Raw genomic sequence first — 16,772 nt, forward strand, 5'->3', positions numbered from 1 at the left:
TATCTTGTACAACCGTACTTACATCAGCCTATCAACACACTGTCTATCTTGTACAACCGTACTTACATCAGCCTATCAACACACTGTCTATCTTGTACAACCGTACTTACATCAGCCTATCAACACACTGTCTATCTTGTACAACCGTACTTACATCAGCCTATCAACACACTGTCTATCTTGTACAACCGTACTTACATCAGCCTATCAACACACTGTCTATCTTGTACAACCGCACTTACATCAGCCTATCAACACACTGTCTATCTTGTACAACCGCACTTACATCAGCCTATCAACACACTGTCTATCTTGTACAACCGTACTTACATCAGCCTATCAACACACTGTCTATCTTGTACAACCGCACTTACATCAGCCTATCAACACACTGTCTATCTTGTACAACCGTACTTACATCAGCCTATCAACACACTGTCCATCTTGTACAACCGTACTTACATCAGCCTATCAACACACTGTCTATCTTGTACAACCGTACTTACATCAGCCTATCAACACACTGTCTATCTTGTACAACCGCACTTACATCAGCCTATCAACACACTGTCTATCTTGTACAACCGTACTTACATCAGCCTATCAACACACTGTCTATCTTGTACAACCGCACTTACATCAGCCTATCAACACACTGTCTATCTTGTACAACCGTACTTACATCAGCCTATCAACACACTGTCTATCTTGTACAACCGCACTTACATCAGCCTATCAACACACTGTCTATCTTGTACAACCGCACTTACATCAGCCTATCAACACACTGTCTATCTTGTACAACCGTACTTACATCAGCCTATCAACACACTGTCTATCTTGTACAACCGCACTTACATCAGCCTATCAACACACTGTCTATCTTGTACAACCGTACTTACATCAGCCTATCAACACACTGTCTATCTTGTACAACCGCACTTACATCAGCCTATCAACACACTGTCTATCTTGTACAACCGCACTTACATCAGCCTATCAACACACTGTCTATCTTGTACAACCGTACTTACATCAGCCTATCAACACACTGTCTATCTTGTACAACACTTACATCAGCCTATCAACACACTGTCTATCTTGTACAACCGTACTTACATCAGCCTATCAACACACTGTCTATCTTGTACAACCGTACTTACATCAGCCTATCAACACACTGTCTATCTTGTACAACCGTACTTACATCAGCCTATCAACACACTGTCTATCTTGTACAACCGTACTTACATCAGCCTATCAACACACTGTCTATCTTGTACAACCGCACTTACATCAGCCTATCAACACACTGTCTATCTTGTACAACCGTACTTACATCAGCCTATCAACACACTGTCTATCTTGTACAACCGCACTTACATCAGCCTATCAACACACTGTCTATCTTGTACAACCGTACTTACATCAGCCTATCAACACACTGTCTATCTTGTACAACCGTACTTACATCAGCCTATCAACACACTGTCTATCTTGTACAACCGTACTTACATCAGCCTATCAACACACTGTCTATCTTGTACAACCGTACTTACATCAGCCTATCAACACACTGTCTATCTTGTACAACCGCACTTACATCAGCCTATCAACACACTGTCTATCTTGTACAACCGTACTTACATCAGCCTATCAACACACTGTCTATCTTGTACAACCGTACTTACATCAGCCTATCAACACACTGTCTATCTTGTACAACCGCACTTACATCAGCCTATCAACACACTGTCTATCTTGTACAACCGCACTTACATCAGCCTATCAACACACTGTCTATCTTGTACAACCGTACTTACATCAGCCTATCAACACACTGTCTATCTTGTACAACCGCACTTACATCAGCCTATCAACACACTGTCTATCTTGTACAACCGTACTTACATCAGCCTATCAACACACTGTCTATCTTGTACAACCGCACTTACATCAGCCTATCAACACACTGTCTATCTTGTACAACCGCACTTACATCAGCCTATCAACACACTGTCTATCTTGTACAACCGTACTTACATCAGCCTATCAACACACTGTCTATCTTGTACAACCGTACTTACATCAGCCTATCAACACACTGTCTATCTTGTACAACCGCACTTACATCAGCCTATCAACACACTGTCTATCTTGTACAACCGTACTTACATCAGCCTATCAACACACTGTCTATCTTGTACAACCGCACTTACATCAGCCTATCAACACACTGTCTATCTTGTACAACCGCACTTACATCAGCCTATCAACACACTGTCTATCTTGTACAACCGCACTTACATCAGCCTATCAACACACTGTCTATCTTGTACAACCGTACTTACATCAGCCTATCAACACACTGTCTATCTTGTACAACCGTACTTACATCAGCCTATCAACACACTGTCTATCTTGTACAACCGCACTTACATCAGCCTATCAACACACTGTCTATCTTGTACAACCGCACTTACATCAGCCTATCAACACACTGTCTATCTTGTACAACCGCACTTACATCAGCCTATCAACACACTGTCTATCTTGTACAACCGCACTTACATCAGCCTATCAACACACTGTCTATCTTGTACAACCGTACTTACATCAGCCTATCAACACACTGTCCATCTTGTACAACCGTACTTACATCAGCCTATCAACACACTGTCTATCTTGTACAACCGTACTTACATCAGCCTATCAACACACTGTCTATCTTGTACAACCGCACTTACATCAGCCTATCAACACACTGTCTATCTTGTACAACCGTACTTACATCAGCCTATCAACACACTGTCTATCTTGTACAACCGCACTTACATCAGCCTATCAACACACTGTCTATCTTGTACAACCGCACTTACATCAGCCTATCAACACACTGTCTATCTTGTACAACCGTACTTACATCAGCCTATCAACACACTGTCTATCTTGTACAACCGTACTTACATCAGCCTATCAACACACTGTCTATCTTGTACAACCGTACTTACATCAGCCTATCAACACACTGTCTATCTTGTACAACCGCACTTACATCAGCCTATCAACACACTGTCTATCTTGTACAACCGTACTTACATCAGCCTATCAACACTGTCTATATCTTGTAAAGCCGCACTTACATCAGCCTATCAACACACTGTCTAACTTGTACAGCCGTACTTACATCAGCCTATCAACACACTGTCTATCTTGTACAACCGTACTTACATCAGCCTATCAACACACTGTCTATCTTGTACAACCGCACTTACATCAGCCTATCAACACACTGTCTATCTTGTACAACCGTACTTACATCAGCCTATCAACACACTGTCTATCTTGTACAACCGTACTTACATCAGCCTATCAACACACTGTCTATCTTGTACAACCGCACTTACATCAGCCTATCAACACACTGCCTATTATGTACAACCGTACTTACATCAGCCTATCAACACACTCTATATCTTGTAAAGCCGCACTTACATCAGCCTATCAACACACTGTCTATCTTGTACAACCGTACTTACATCAGCCTATCAACACACTGTCTATCTTGTACAACCGCACTTACATCAGCCTATCAACACACTGTCTATCTTGTACAACCGCACTTACATCAGCCTATCAACACACTGTCTATCTTGTACAACCGTACTTACATCAGCCTATCAACACACTGTCTATCTTGTACAACCGTACTTACATCAGCCTATCAACACACTGTCTATCTTGTACAACCGTACTTACATCAGCCTATCAACACACTGTCTATCTTGTACAACCGTACTTACATCAGCCTATCAACACACTGTCTATCTTGTACAACCGTACTTACATCAGCCTATCAACACACTGTCTATCTTGTACAACCGTACTTACATCAGCCTATCAACACACTGTCTATCTTGTACAACCGCACTTACATCAGCCTATCAACACACTGTCTATCTTGTACAACCGCACTTACATCAGCCTATCAACACACTGTCTATCTTGTACAACCGTACTTACATCAGCCTATCAACACACTGTCTATCTTGTACAACCGTACTTACATCAGCCTATCAACACACTGTCTATCTTGTACAACCGTACTTACATCAGCCTATCAACACACTGTCTATCTTGTACAACCGCACTTACATCAGCCTATCAACACACTGTCTATCTTGTACAACCGCACTTACATCAGCCTATCAACACACTGTCTATCTTGTACAACCGCACTTACATCAGCCTATCAACACACTGTCTATCTTGTACAACCGTACTTACATCAGCCTATCAACACACTGTCTATCTTGTACAACCGTACTTACATCAGCCTATCAACACACTGTCTATCTTGTACAACCGTACTTACATCAGCCTATCAACACACTGTCTATATCTTGTACAACCGTACTTACATCAGCCTATCAACACACTGTCTATCTTGTACAACCGTACTTACATCAGCCTATCAACACACTGTCCATCTTGTACAACCGTACTTACATCAGCCTATCAACACACTGTCTATCTTGTACAACCGTACTTACATCAGCCTATCAACACACTGTCTATCTTGTACAACCGCACTTACATCAGCCTATCAACACACTGTCTATCTTGTACAACCGTACTTACATCAGCCTATCAACACACTGTCTATCTTGTACAACCGTACTTACATCAGCCTATCAACACACTGTCTATCTTGTACAACCGTACTTACATCAGCCTATCAACACACTGTCTATCTTGTACAACCGTACTTACATCAGCCTATCAACACACTGTCTATCTTGTACAACCGTACTTACATAAGCCTATCAACACACTGTCTATCTTGTACAACCGCACTTACATCAGCCTATCAACACACTGTCTATCTTGTACAACCGCACTTACATCAGCCTATCAACACACTGTCTATCTTGTACAACCGCACTTACATCAGCCTATCAACACACTGTCTATCTTGTACAACCGTACTTACATCAGCCTATCAACACACTGTCTATCTTGTACAACCGTACTTACATCAGCCTATCAACACACTGTCTATCTTGTACAACCGTACTTACATCAGCCTATCAACACACTGTCTATCTTGTACAACCGCACTTACATCAGCCTATCAACACACTGTCTATCTTGTACAACCGCACTTACATCAGCCTATCAACACACTGTCTATCTTGTACAACCGCACTTTACATCAGCCTATCAACACACTGTCTATCTTGTACAACCGCACTTACATCAGCCTATCAACACACTGTCTATTATGTACAACCGCACTTACATCAGCCTATCAAACACACTGTCTATCTTGTACAACCGCACTTACATCAGCCTATCAACACACTGTCTATCTTGTACAACCGCACTTACATCAGCCTATCAACACACTGTCTATCTTGTACAACCGTACTTACATCAGCCTATCAACACACTGTCTATCTTGTACAACCGCACTTACATCAGCCTATCAACACACTGTCTATCTTTGTATCAACCGTACTTTACATCAGCCTATCAAACACACTTTCTACATTTGTAGCCTGTCATCATATTTTATTTTGTGCAGTACTATTTTTTTCATTGATTAACGTCTTTTAACAATGAAAGACGGCCCCCCTGTGAAATGTGTTCCGTGTGAATATTCGTATTGAGTCTGATCGCAAACAGATCACTGGATATTAACATATATAAACATGTCATTACGGATCACATTGTGTCTTCCGCCAAGTCGAGTGACAAGCCTTCTGTTATCATCATAGCATTAAACATTGCAGGTGGATTATATGGTGATAAATAAATCAATATACATGACCAACATAAAAACAAATTCGGTAATTTGTTATATACGACAGGTGAGAACGTATAGAAAATGCTACTTACTGTTGATGCTGAAATGACGACGTGTATACGCTATTTTAAACCACAATTATGTTGATACCGGAACTAGAAATAAATGTCCTTAATATTGCCGAAGTCTTCAAATATCAAACAGTTGATACAATTGTTCGGATATGTGGATATTGTTTGTGCATTTTTAAACATGGATAATGGCGTGGCTTTGTGAACCGCATTAGTATAGGTGAACTGGCGAATCATCTGTGTTATGTCTGTCCAGGGATACCTATATCATATCGGAACTGTCCTTAATGTCGTCGATTAAGTCATCAAATATTTAAATCCGTGTTCTATCTAGGGAAATCAGTAATTACTGGTTGCTGAGTTGTCTAGAGGTGAAGGCAATTTGTGTGTAAAATAAAATCAATTTGTATTGTACAGATTAATAAACCATAGAGCAGTGATGATTATCATTAGTAGACAAATATTAAAATAAAAAGTGAAACGGACTTACTAGGAATATCGATCTGCATGCTAGACCTCATAGTGAACGGTGAGATCATAATCAACTGGTTTGTCATTATAATGTGACCGAGTGAGGTGTGCTTGTTCGACGGTATAGCCACTATTATAAGGAGACACAACCTCCCCAAAGCAAGCACATTCACTTACCGCAACACATTACATACAAAGAAGGCCGTCCTTAAATGGCTCAGGCTGTTATCATGTGTTACAACCCACTTTGAAAAATTAACGCACTTTGAAAAAATAGTTGTTACATGTACGAAACAACTCTTACATACTGTGAAACTAATTAACTTGAACTTTAAAATTTAGAAACATCTACTAATATAAATGATACTTTTACAAATGCCTTTTATGCTACATATTTATGAGTTCATGCCATAGGAATGAAATATTGTTAAAATAACGTATATAGTGTTCCAGTTAAAAATGATATATCTAACGCTTAAAGTTATGGTGCCGTCTGCCATCACATAGCCAGCTAGTTAATACGCTAAATAATAAGTCGACTTGGCGAAATAATTGCCTGTATGTCTAGATAATAATATATGTTTCGTTTTCATTAAATTATCCTGACTTTACCCCACATTGTTCAGAACTGTCATATTGCGAACGCGTTGAAAAGTAGTCAAGTGACTTTGTCCATTTGTAAATTAAAAAAACCACCTTTCCAGCGGAAAACATATTTGACTGTACAGAACACTTAATTTTTGTATATATAGACACATCATTGTTTTAATACAGTTACAAGAAGTAGCTATTCAAGGAATTATACTTCAGTGTATATCTTGTATTACATGAAGACATGTATTGTTTGAATACAAAAATAAAAAATCCAAATGTTATCCCAATATGGACTATTGTGTATTGAATATGTTTTAAAAGATCTTAAAAAAAGATAAATAAAAAATGGTTCATTTTCTGGCATAATAATTGTGTATATTATTGAGCATTTCTAGGTTAGAAGTAAGTAATGGAAATTAAACCTTCTAGGTACAGACTGACAATACCTGGCGTTCTATTTTCATTTCGACTGACTGACAATCCTTGGCGTTCTATTTTCATTTCAGAATTAAAGAAATATTATATTGAATTTTGAAATGATAATTTCATATTACCCATCAATGTATTATGACAAAACCGAGTAAAAAGAGTATGTGTTTCAATAACCTTTTACAGAACTAAAGAGCTCTACCTCTCTTATACATTTAATGAGAACCATATATACAATGTATACATGTTTGTTATCATTAGACGAATTATGAAATCATTATGCAACCCAACAAGTATATTGCAAGATGTAATAGGGTCATAATATATGTGAATTTGTCACTAATTTATGTAATAAATAAAAGTTTTATGAAAATGTAATTGGGAGATGTTTTGATATTTACAAATGTATAATTTGTAGTTAATAGTAATATCAATTTATATCTGTGCCGTGCTGTGTTGTACCCGCGTGCGTAATATATCGTATATATCCGCGAGAGCTGCGTTGGTATATACACAGGTTGACGACGCGTAATTTTTTTTATAAGAATACTGAAAGGTTGTTTTCTTATTATCCTGTATACCATTTCCAGAAAATGGGGTAATTAATCTTAAAATGCTCTGAACACCACAAAAATCCGATCTGAATATTTTTTAGCTTACATTGAAGACAATTCCTTACTGGTCACTATGGTATATGATATGATGGAATTATGGGCAAATTTGATTTCATATCGAAAGTTGAATTACGAGGATTCGTGTAAAAAAGTACACGCTACATCCCCATTCCCTAATGAGCACTGACCGAATAAAATCGCCATCCATTCAACGAATGCATCCGTGAAGTGCAGATCCTCAATATAAACTCACTTACTTATAAAAATTGCACATAAGTATCCCTTAGCGATCCCCACGCTCCATTTATTGTCATGCAGAACAGATGATATCCGATCTCGGCCATTTTTTGTCCGTCGTCTCCGATTTGATACAAGCTCTCTGATTGACTCCTAGAAGCGAGTGGACCAATCAGAGAGGTGTATGGTGTATGGGATTTGCAAATTATTTTTAGCCTACATGAAATAAATGTTTTGTTTTAATTATTGGTTTATGTAAATAGTGAATGTTCTTGCCATATTTCCAACGTTAGACATTTTTATCTTACTATAATTGATGCCGATGCCACAGGGACTTGTAACGTAGGTTGTGAGAAAGTCTGCTGTGTATACATGTGTACGATATACTATATAAAAGGACAAGGGAACCAACGGCTCGCTTGGAAGAGGTACACCTGCCTCTACAAAAGTCGCCCGTATTCCGTCAAACATTGATAAATATGTACATATTCAATACCAATATATTCTTAAATAAATTTTCGACATGGAAAACACAACTTTAAACACGAAATAATATATTAACATACCTTTATTTCACTATAAACGTGGAAAATGCAGTCAGATATCACCGATGTCGTTTTGCCTGTCCAGTAAAATCTAGGTCAAAAGCACTCATATTCCCTTGTAACAAATTTTGTATGCATTCATTTCACTTTCTGGTGATATTTTCCCATTGCAAATACAAATAGGCTATCTCTGATAACTCTTTCATTAATCCAATCCAACAGCTAAGCGAGGAATCACACTTTTTTTATCCAGCACTCGACTCTTGTTCGTATAATCCGCCATATTGTAATTGATGATGGGTGCCTTTTTGGTGTACTCGCCCTTACCCGATACTACACTGAAATTCTGTACTCAGACTTTGTATAAATTAAGTTTCACGGTTTAGGTTCTTAGAAGAACCTTTATTTGAGATGCATATATCATTAATTGAAGAATCTAACTTAAATGGAGACTCTAATGTTGTACTTGACCGTTACCACATTGATATTGTAGCGTTTAGTGTACAGACACCGGGTATATGGTGTTTCCAGTCCGGGTCCAAGTATGGGGTACACAATATCCACACAAACGTGTTTAACCTAGATTTCAGTGGACAGGCAAAACGACATCGGTGATATCTGACTGCATTTTCCACGTTCATAGTGAAATAAAGGTATGTTAATATATTATTTCGTGTTTGAAGTTGTGTTTTCCATGTCGAAAATTTATTTAAGAATATATTGGTATTAAATATGTACATATTTATCAATGTTTGACGGAATACGGGCGACTTTTGTAGAGGCAGGTGTACCTCTTCCAAGCGAGCCGTTGGTTCCCTTGTCCTTTATATAGTATATAGTACACATGTATACACAGCAGACTTTCTCACAACCTACGTTACAAGTCCCTGTGGTCGATGCTAGCTGCTATGGCGTTTGTACGATGAGATGAGATGAGAAGGTTTTTGCCGAGACATCTCGGTTTTCCGTGTCGACACCAAAATAAAACTTGTATCGTAAGATACTTACCGTGTATTCTGTTTATCATGCAACCATGCAGAAGATGGTATTCAAAACGAAAGCAAATTGCGTTTTATTTACACGACTTTGCATTCACTAAACCATAGGTATTTAGAACGCTGATAAGTCAAAGACCCACTAAAGACTAATATATAGATTATATTAGTCTATAGTGGATCTTTGACTTATCAGCGTGCATATATTAGTCTATAGTGGATCTTTGACTTATCAGCGTGCTAAATACCTATGACTAAACCGAATGAGCGTGTACTCCTCTTTATTAATTAACTATTTATGTTATTATACTAGTATGGATTTTCCGGCCGAGCTGTATTTGGCCAAACTCGGCCAATATTGAAAAAAATTGACGCAACTCGTCTAATATGATATTGGCCGACTTTTTCTCGTATTGGCCAACTTTGAACTCGGGTAATATTGAAAAACGCGCCAAATCGAACGCGCCTCGTCATTCGGAAGTTCTCTGTGCTATTAAGTTATTTGAGCTAGCATCTAGAGGGTTTACGAGATCAGTCAACAAACAACATGGAGATTGACGAGTCGTCTGTCAAAAGGGCCAGGGACAAATATGCATAAAACGGCGAAGAAATGCTTGGTGTTTTGATGGATGACATGACTAGGTATGCAATTTTATCTAGGACTCGGGTTGCGCACGTAGATTTATCACTGACTGTGCAGTTAGTAATATACTTAGACTAAGTTATAAATCAGATATCTAGACCTACAAATTACAATGTTAAATGTATGCAGACATAGATAGTTAATAAATAAAAGTGTCATAAATCAGCTGTTATGATATTGGCCCAGTTATTAGGCCTTGGTCTGTCACGTTGGCCCTCGGCCTTCGGCCTCGGTCCAATATCACAGACCTCGGCCTAATAACTGGGCCAATATCATAACAGCTGATTAATAACACTATATTATTACCGTGGGAAATATGTAAGCGACGTAATTCCGGTGATTGTGACCTCACTGACGTTTCATTCATTCCTACTTAAAGTGACGTCACTGGAATGTTCGGGATCAAATCGTCAAATTTAGGATTTGAATCAAACGAAAAAAAAAAACATTCATTTACTGACATCGTCATATTTTCCTATCGCAACTGTCACAGGAAATTCTTTTTATCTGGTATCGAGTTCTATGCTTGCCTAATGTCGATATTAGTGCGGAAAATGCATTGTTTATTGATATTGTTCCGTTTCTTTTGTTGACTTTAAATTCGTAAAATGAACTTTACCCTCGAAGGGCGTCAGAACGCTTGTTTTCAACGGGAATAAACACCGTAGTGATAAAGACCTTCCAAGTATGGCAACAGTGAATTATTTGCATCGGGGAAACAGGGACACAAAAAATTGATTTTCTCCAAAAGTAAAAAAAATTATATTATATTACTTATATATATTTTGCTCGAACACTTAAAAAATCATTCTGATTTCAGAACAGTTGGAATTATGATTATACATCTTACAGTAATTTTTATTATTAATATGACTGAAGGCAAGGCTTTAAAGGGGACAGCCAGATGTTTGAGTAGCCAAATATACAAACTGACAGAATTTATACCATAAGACACAAGTGAATATTGTCATAGTATGAAGTCCCAAACCTGACGACAGATAAACTTGACAGAAGGATTTTTCTTGAAATTAACAATGAATTTCAAATGTGCAAGATGATATTTCTAAAGAAATTGAAAATATACGGTTGTTCAGACAGTACTACCAAGTTTTTTACATCGTACCTGTCCAATCGTTTTCAGACTGTATGTTTTAAATCATCGCTTAGCGACCCATGTGAAATTTTAACTGGCGTACCACAGGGTTCGATTATTGGTCCCCTGATGTTTTTATTATATGTAAACGATATGCCTCTCCATTGTAAACAATGTGAAGTTTTTATGTATGCTGATGACACATCCATGCAAGTAGCAGACAAGAAAACTGATGTTATCGAGTCTTGTCTACAATCTGACTTCGTAAATGTTAAAAGTTGGTGTGAAACAAACAAAATGGTCATTAACACTGAAAAAACAACAGTTATGTTAATAGGAAGTAAACAAAAAAAACAAAGGGTTTCAAATGAGATTAATATATTATGTGATGTATCTGACAACAACAGTAAGTTAGAAAATGTCAAACATGAAAAATTACTTGGTGTTTGCATAGATGATACCCTTACTTGGGATAAACATGCCCAAGATGTTATAAAAAAGGTCAATTTTAAAATTCATCAATTATGTCGTATAAAGAAATTTTTACCAATTTCATCTAGAATTACGTTTTTTAATTGTTTCATTTTACCTTACCTTGATTATTGTTCAAATGTTTGGGGCCATTGTAGCCAGCTGTACATAAGCAAACTTGAACGAATGCAAAAGAGAATACTTCGTATTATTTTAGACGAAGATTATACCGTATCAGGTGAGGAACTTCTTTGTAAATTAAAATGGCTACCTTTTAGCAAAAGAGTAAAATATAATGAGTGTATTCTTATGTTTAAAGTTATTAACAAATTATGTCCTAATTATTTAGATTGTAACAATTTAGTATCCAATATTCATGAAAAGAAGACTAGATCAGCCACTTCAGGGAAATACTTATTACCTAGATTTAAAACAGAAAAATTTAAGAGCTCATTTAAGTATAGTGGACCATCACTATGGAATGATCTACCAGAAAGTGTTTCTAAAAATACAAAACTTTCCAAATTCAAATACGAATGCAAAAAACACTTCCTACATGTATCCCAATAATCACTGTTTCATTTGCTTCTTAATACCAATTTTTAGTAAACTCAGCACTTTTTGTTCTTTTATTGTCTTAATAAACTATCGTTAATTAATCAAACAAAATCAATTTTAATACATGCTATAATAGCATATATTCTGTCAATTTTTATTCTTTTGTCATATTGGCATATATGTATATTAGACACTAATTCATTAAGATGTGTTTTTATTTTTCCATATATTTATGCACCATGAGCTTTATGAGTGCCTTTTTAATTTTTACTATTTTCTGTGATAATCTGACTGTGATATCCATTATAATAATACATGCAACGCTGTAATATGTATGGTCTATGATATATTCCATGTTGTAAATATTGTATATTTTTATGTCGACCACTTGGAAGACGAGTCTGTGACTCAAAGTGTTATCGACTCTAAATAAAGTCTATTATTATTATTATTATTATTATTATTATTATTACAAGCTAACCGATATTTACATAATATATAATTTTCAGTCATGTGGACATGACGTACATAGGAATTATTTTACATAATGAATAATTTGCGTGCCCCTGTGCTTGGGCTGAGGTGTCCAATATTACATTTAAGGGTCCCGGAATAGCAGTTGAGATGGGTTGTTTTTATCTTGTACATACGTTCCTTCCACATATTCATAATTCTAAATACAACTGTCGAAGACAGATATATCTGGATCAAATTATCGATGAAAAGTTACATAATACATATGTATAAGACCACGATCAAGTGTATTGTGGGTAGAGATAGGCCTAGGACGTCTCCTTGCAGGCGGTATATGGAATTTTCAAATTATTATTTGCCTAGATGAAATAAATGATTTGTTTTAATGTCCATGAGACAGGAGTCATCTCGTCTTTCCGTGTCAACACCAAAATAAAACTAACAGGCCTATTCAAGGACACGTCCTTGGCCTAGCTACTGTAAGATACTGACCATGTATATATCCGATGTAAATCCTCAGATATATAATTATTTATTCTGTAGTAATAGAGCTACATGTACATGTACATGTAGCCCTCGCCAGATATTGTGAATAGTTTGAATAGGCATGTTTGCATGATATATTAAAAAAAAATTGAAAAAAATTGCCGCCGGTGGAGAATCGAAAGATCAGAAGATCTGCACGTTAACACTAAACCAGATTTCTGCTTTTTTATATACAGTGATTTTTTTATAAGAAGCAGATAACATTGTTGTATGATAGAGTATTTCCTTATAGGAAAAATAAAAAATTGTAAATGTAATGTGCATGTAGCTGTTGTTTCAGCATGAAGAAAAGTGAAAAAAGGATAATAACACATTGATAACAAATCACAAAGTTTTTTGTTGTTCTTTAATATACCTGGTATACGATAATCTTTGTTATTTTATTGATTTTTTCTGATATGCTCGAACGTCGTTGAAGACACCCCCTGAGAGTTTCGCCGAGACGAAGCACACTCGTGTTACGTTGATACGGAGAAAACGACAGTTTTCATTTTATACCATGGAATATCAAAGTTATATTATGCATTGAGAAATTGTACAATATAATCTTTTTTAGATTATATCTTTCTACTGCGTATGCATCGTAAAATTCTACTAAGTTGCATGAAAAAAATCACGATAACTGCAGGTACAGGTATAGTAGGCCTAATGTTATACAATGCACAGTCGATGTCGAGAACAGATCCGATTTGATGCATTCAACTCAAATATAAAGAAATGAATGCTATAGCCGAAACCTTTTGGACTCAGAGATAGTCAAAGATCGCTTTTTTAATGAATAAGAAAAAATAAACACGAAAAAATCACGATAGCTGCTCGCAACCCAGTGGTACCGCGGTTCATCGGTTTTCGACGGCGAAAGACCAAAATAGATTTTTTACACACAATGTCAAACATATTCAATTCAACGCATTAATTATATGTCTCAGAAGCATGTTAATGATTTTTTTTGTGCAATATTTCATGAAATTCATCTACTAAACGAAGCCTTGTATCCACAAACGCTGTAAGATTTACATTGTAGCCTACGTATGCCTACTGTTTCTTTTTGTCAAAGTGACGTTTAAATAATGAAATGTTCCAAGATAAAGTAACGCCATTATTTTAAACTATGTTAAGCTGTATATGAGTGCAAATTGTCACCATAATACCGCAAATGAGTGCTTATTCAATCCTTCAAAACGTCAGCTTGCAAGGTCGAATCACCCGGGCTCATAGAGGACTAAAAAGTGACGTCATTGGAATGTTCGGGATCAAATCGTCAAATTTAGAAATGGTAATCAGAATAAAGAAATTAATCATTTATTTACTCATATCGCAATATTTTCATATCGCAACTGTTACAGGAAATTCTTATTACCTGGTATCGAGTTCTATGCCTGATTAATCTCGATATTTAGTGTTGAAAATATCTGGTTTATTGATATTATTCCGCTACTTTTGTTGAGTTTGAATTCGCAAATTCGAAGGGCGTCAGAACGCTTGTGTTCAACCGGAATCAACACCGTAGTGATAAAGACCTTCCAGGTGGATTTTTTTCATCGACATAAAAAGTTGATTTTCTCAAAAAGTAAGAAAAATGAAATACATTAATTTTGCTGGAACACTAAAAAAATCATTCTGATTTCGGAACAGTTGGAATCATGAAGATACCTCTAACAGTATTTTTATTATTATTATTATATATTATGTAAGTAATTATTTGTTGAAAATAGGTGTATATACTATATACAGTACACATCTACAAAACTTTGACATATGTTTACTCTTCAATGACGCTGTCAATAGAATGGGATTCAATTTTCATTAATAAGGCATGTACACTTCCAGAGCAAACAATTTTCATAATTTTGATTTCTTGTTTCTTCACACAGCCTTTGTAAACGTTGAATATCCTGAGATCCAGCCCTTGTAAGAGGTGTATCAACCCTATGACACAATCTATATTCGTTTACTAAGGTGCTTAGATGGATTGTGCTTTTTTTAACCATTCAAGTGCTGATTGTACAGTATATCTTCGTACATTAAACTATTTACTGGTGTTGTTAGATGCCCACCAACACTTGTTTATCATTGCAGTCCGGTATGTCTCTTGTGTGTGTATGTCGTGGTGAAGAGAAATATAATCCTTAAAGAAATCCCAGTAGTTGTATATATGTTCACAAATCAAGAGCCTAAGGTCATTTGAATGATTGAAATTCCCATGCATTAATAATTGACACACGAAAAGAAACAATTCCCATCATCTGGTACATCAACTACGCGATGACTTGGTTGTCATGGTTTGTGATTCGTAAGATTAACATCACTTTCTTTTGAATAAACATTATCAACTACGCGATGATGTGGTTGACATGGTTTGTGATTTGTCAGAATAACATCACCCTCTTTGGAATCAACATGATCATGATTGACGATTAATTGACTTCCTATTAACAGCCAGGGTCATGTAAGGACGGCCTCCCATGTATGCGGTGTGTTGCGTGTATGTGTGCGAGGTGCGTGTTTTGGGAGAAATATGTTATCAAAACGAAACAAGCACCTGCTCATTTGCATATAAAATTTGAAATAACATGCCTAAACAGTCCATATTATAACTAGGCCTATACTATAGATCTATCCAGTATCCATTCTCCAAATGAAGCATTAGAAATAACGCAAATAGAACATAATTATAAGATATGGTATCTTGTTTTATAAGATTTTATTAATTGTACCATGTAGTGTACATTACATATTGTAATAAATAATAATAAACACATACCGATCAGGCATCGCTGTATATTTGTTTACAACATGTGTGCGTCCGGGTTTCCTGTTTGTTGTCTCGGTGTATTTCACGCTTGGCTAGTCAAGTTTACGCTAGCAAGTAAAGCGTTTGCGAGACCCGGATTGACAAAATCCGAGGGTATAAAAGCCCGCGCTCGCAGACGAATATAGAGATAGAATCATCACTCGGCTTAGATTAGGCAAAACCAAGTTAAGATCAAACATAAGTATTATGGTAAGACAGATGTCACCCAATTGTGAATTCTGTGGTAATTTAGAGACTATTGATCATGTTTTTTTCTTTTGTTCTAAACATTTTTCGGCAAGACTAGAACTTCTCAGGGAACTCAATAAACATCATATTCCCATAAGGTCCATCAACCATTGTCTAGCTTCACTGGATAAACAGAGCATAGTCCACACACTTTTACTCAACTTTCTCAAGACAATAGA

General features: G+C 36.5%; 1 protein-coding gene across 1 annotated transcript in view; it reads right to left on the reverse strand.

Moving 5' to 3' along the window:
- The window catches only part of LOC138316233 (FMRFamide-activated amiloride-sensitive sodium channel-like), a 51,633-nt gene extending 45,528 nt beyond the window's left edge, over positions 1-6,105 (reverse strand). Inside the window, exon 1 of the mRNA XM_069257834.1 lies at positions 5,902-6,105. The gene's annotated coding sequence lies outside the window, so the exon portion shown is untranslated. The remainder of the gene's footprint in view (positions 1-5,901) is intronic.
- Between the last annotated feature and the right edge of the window lie 10,667 nt (positions 6,106-16,772).

Source organism: Argopecten irradians, chromosome 2, assembly GCF_041381155.1.
Source record: "Argopecten irradians isolate NY chromosome 2, Ai_NY, whole genome shotgun sequence".
Classification (NCBI taxonomy): domain Eukaryota; kingdom Metazoa; phylum Mollusca; class Bivalvia; order Pectinida; family Pectinidae; genus Argopecten; species Argopecten irradians.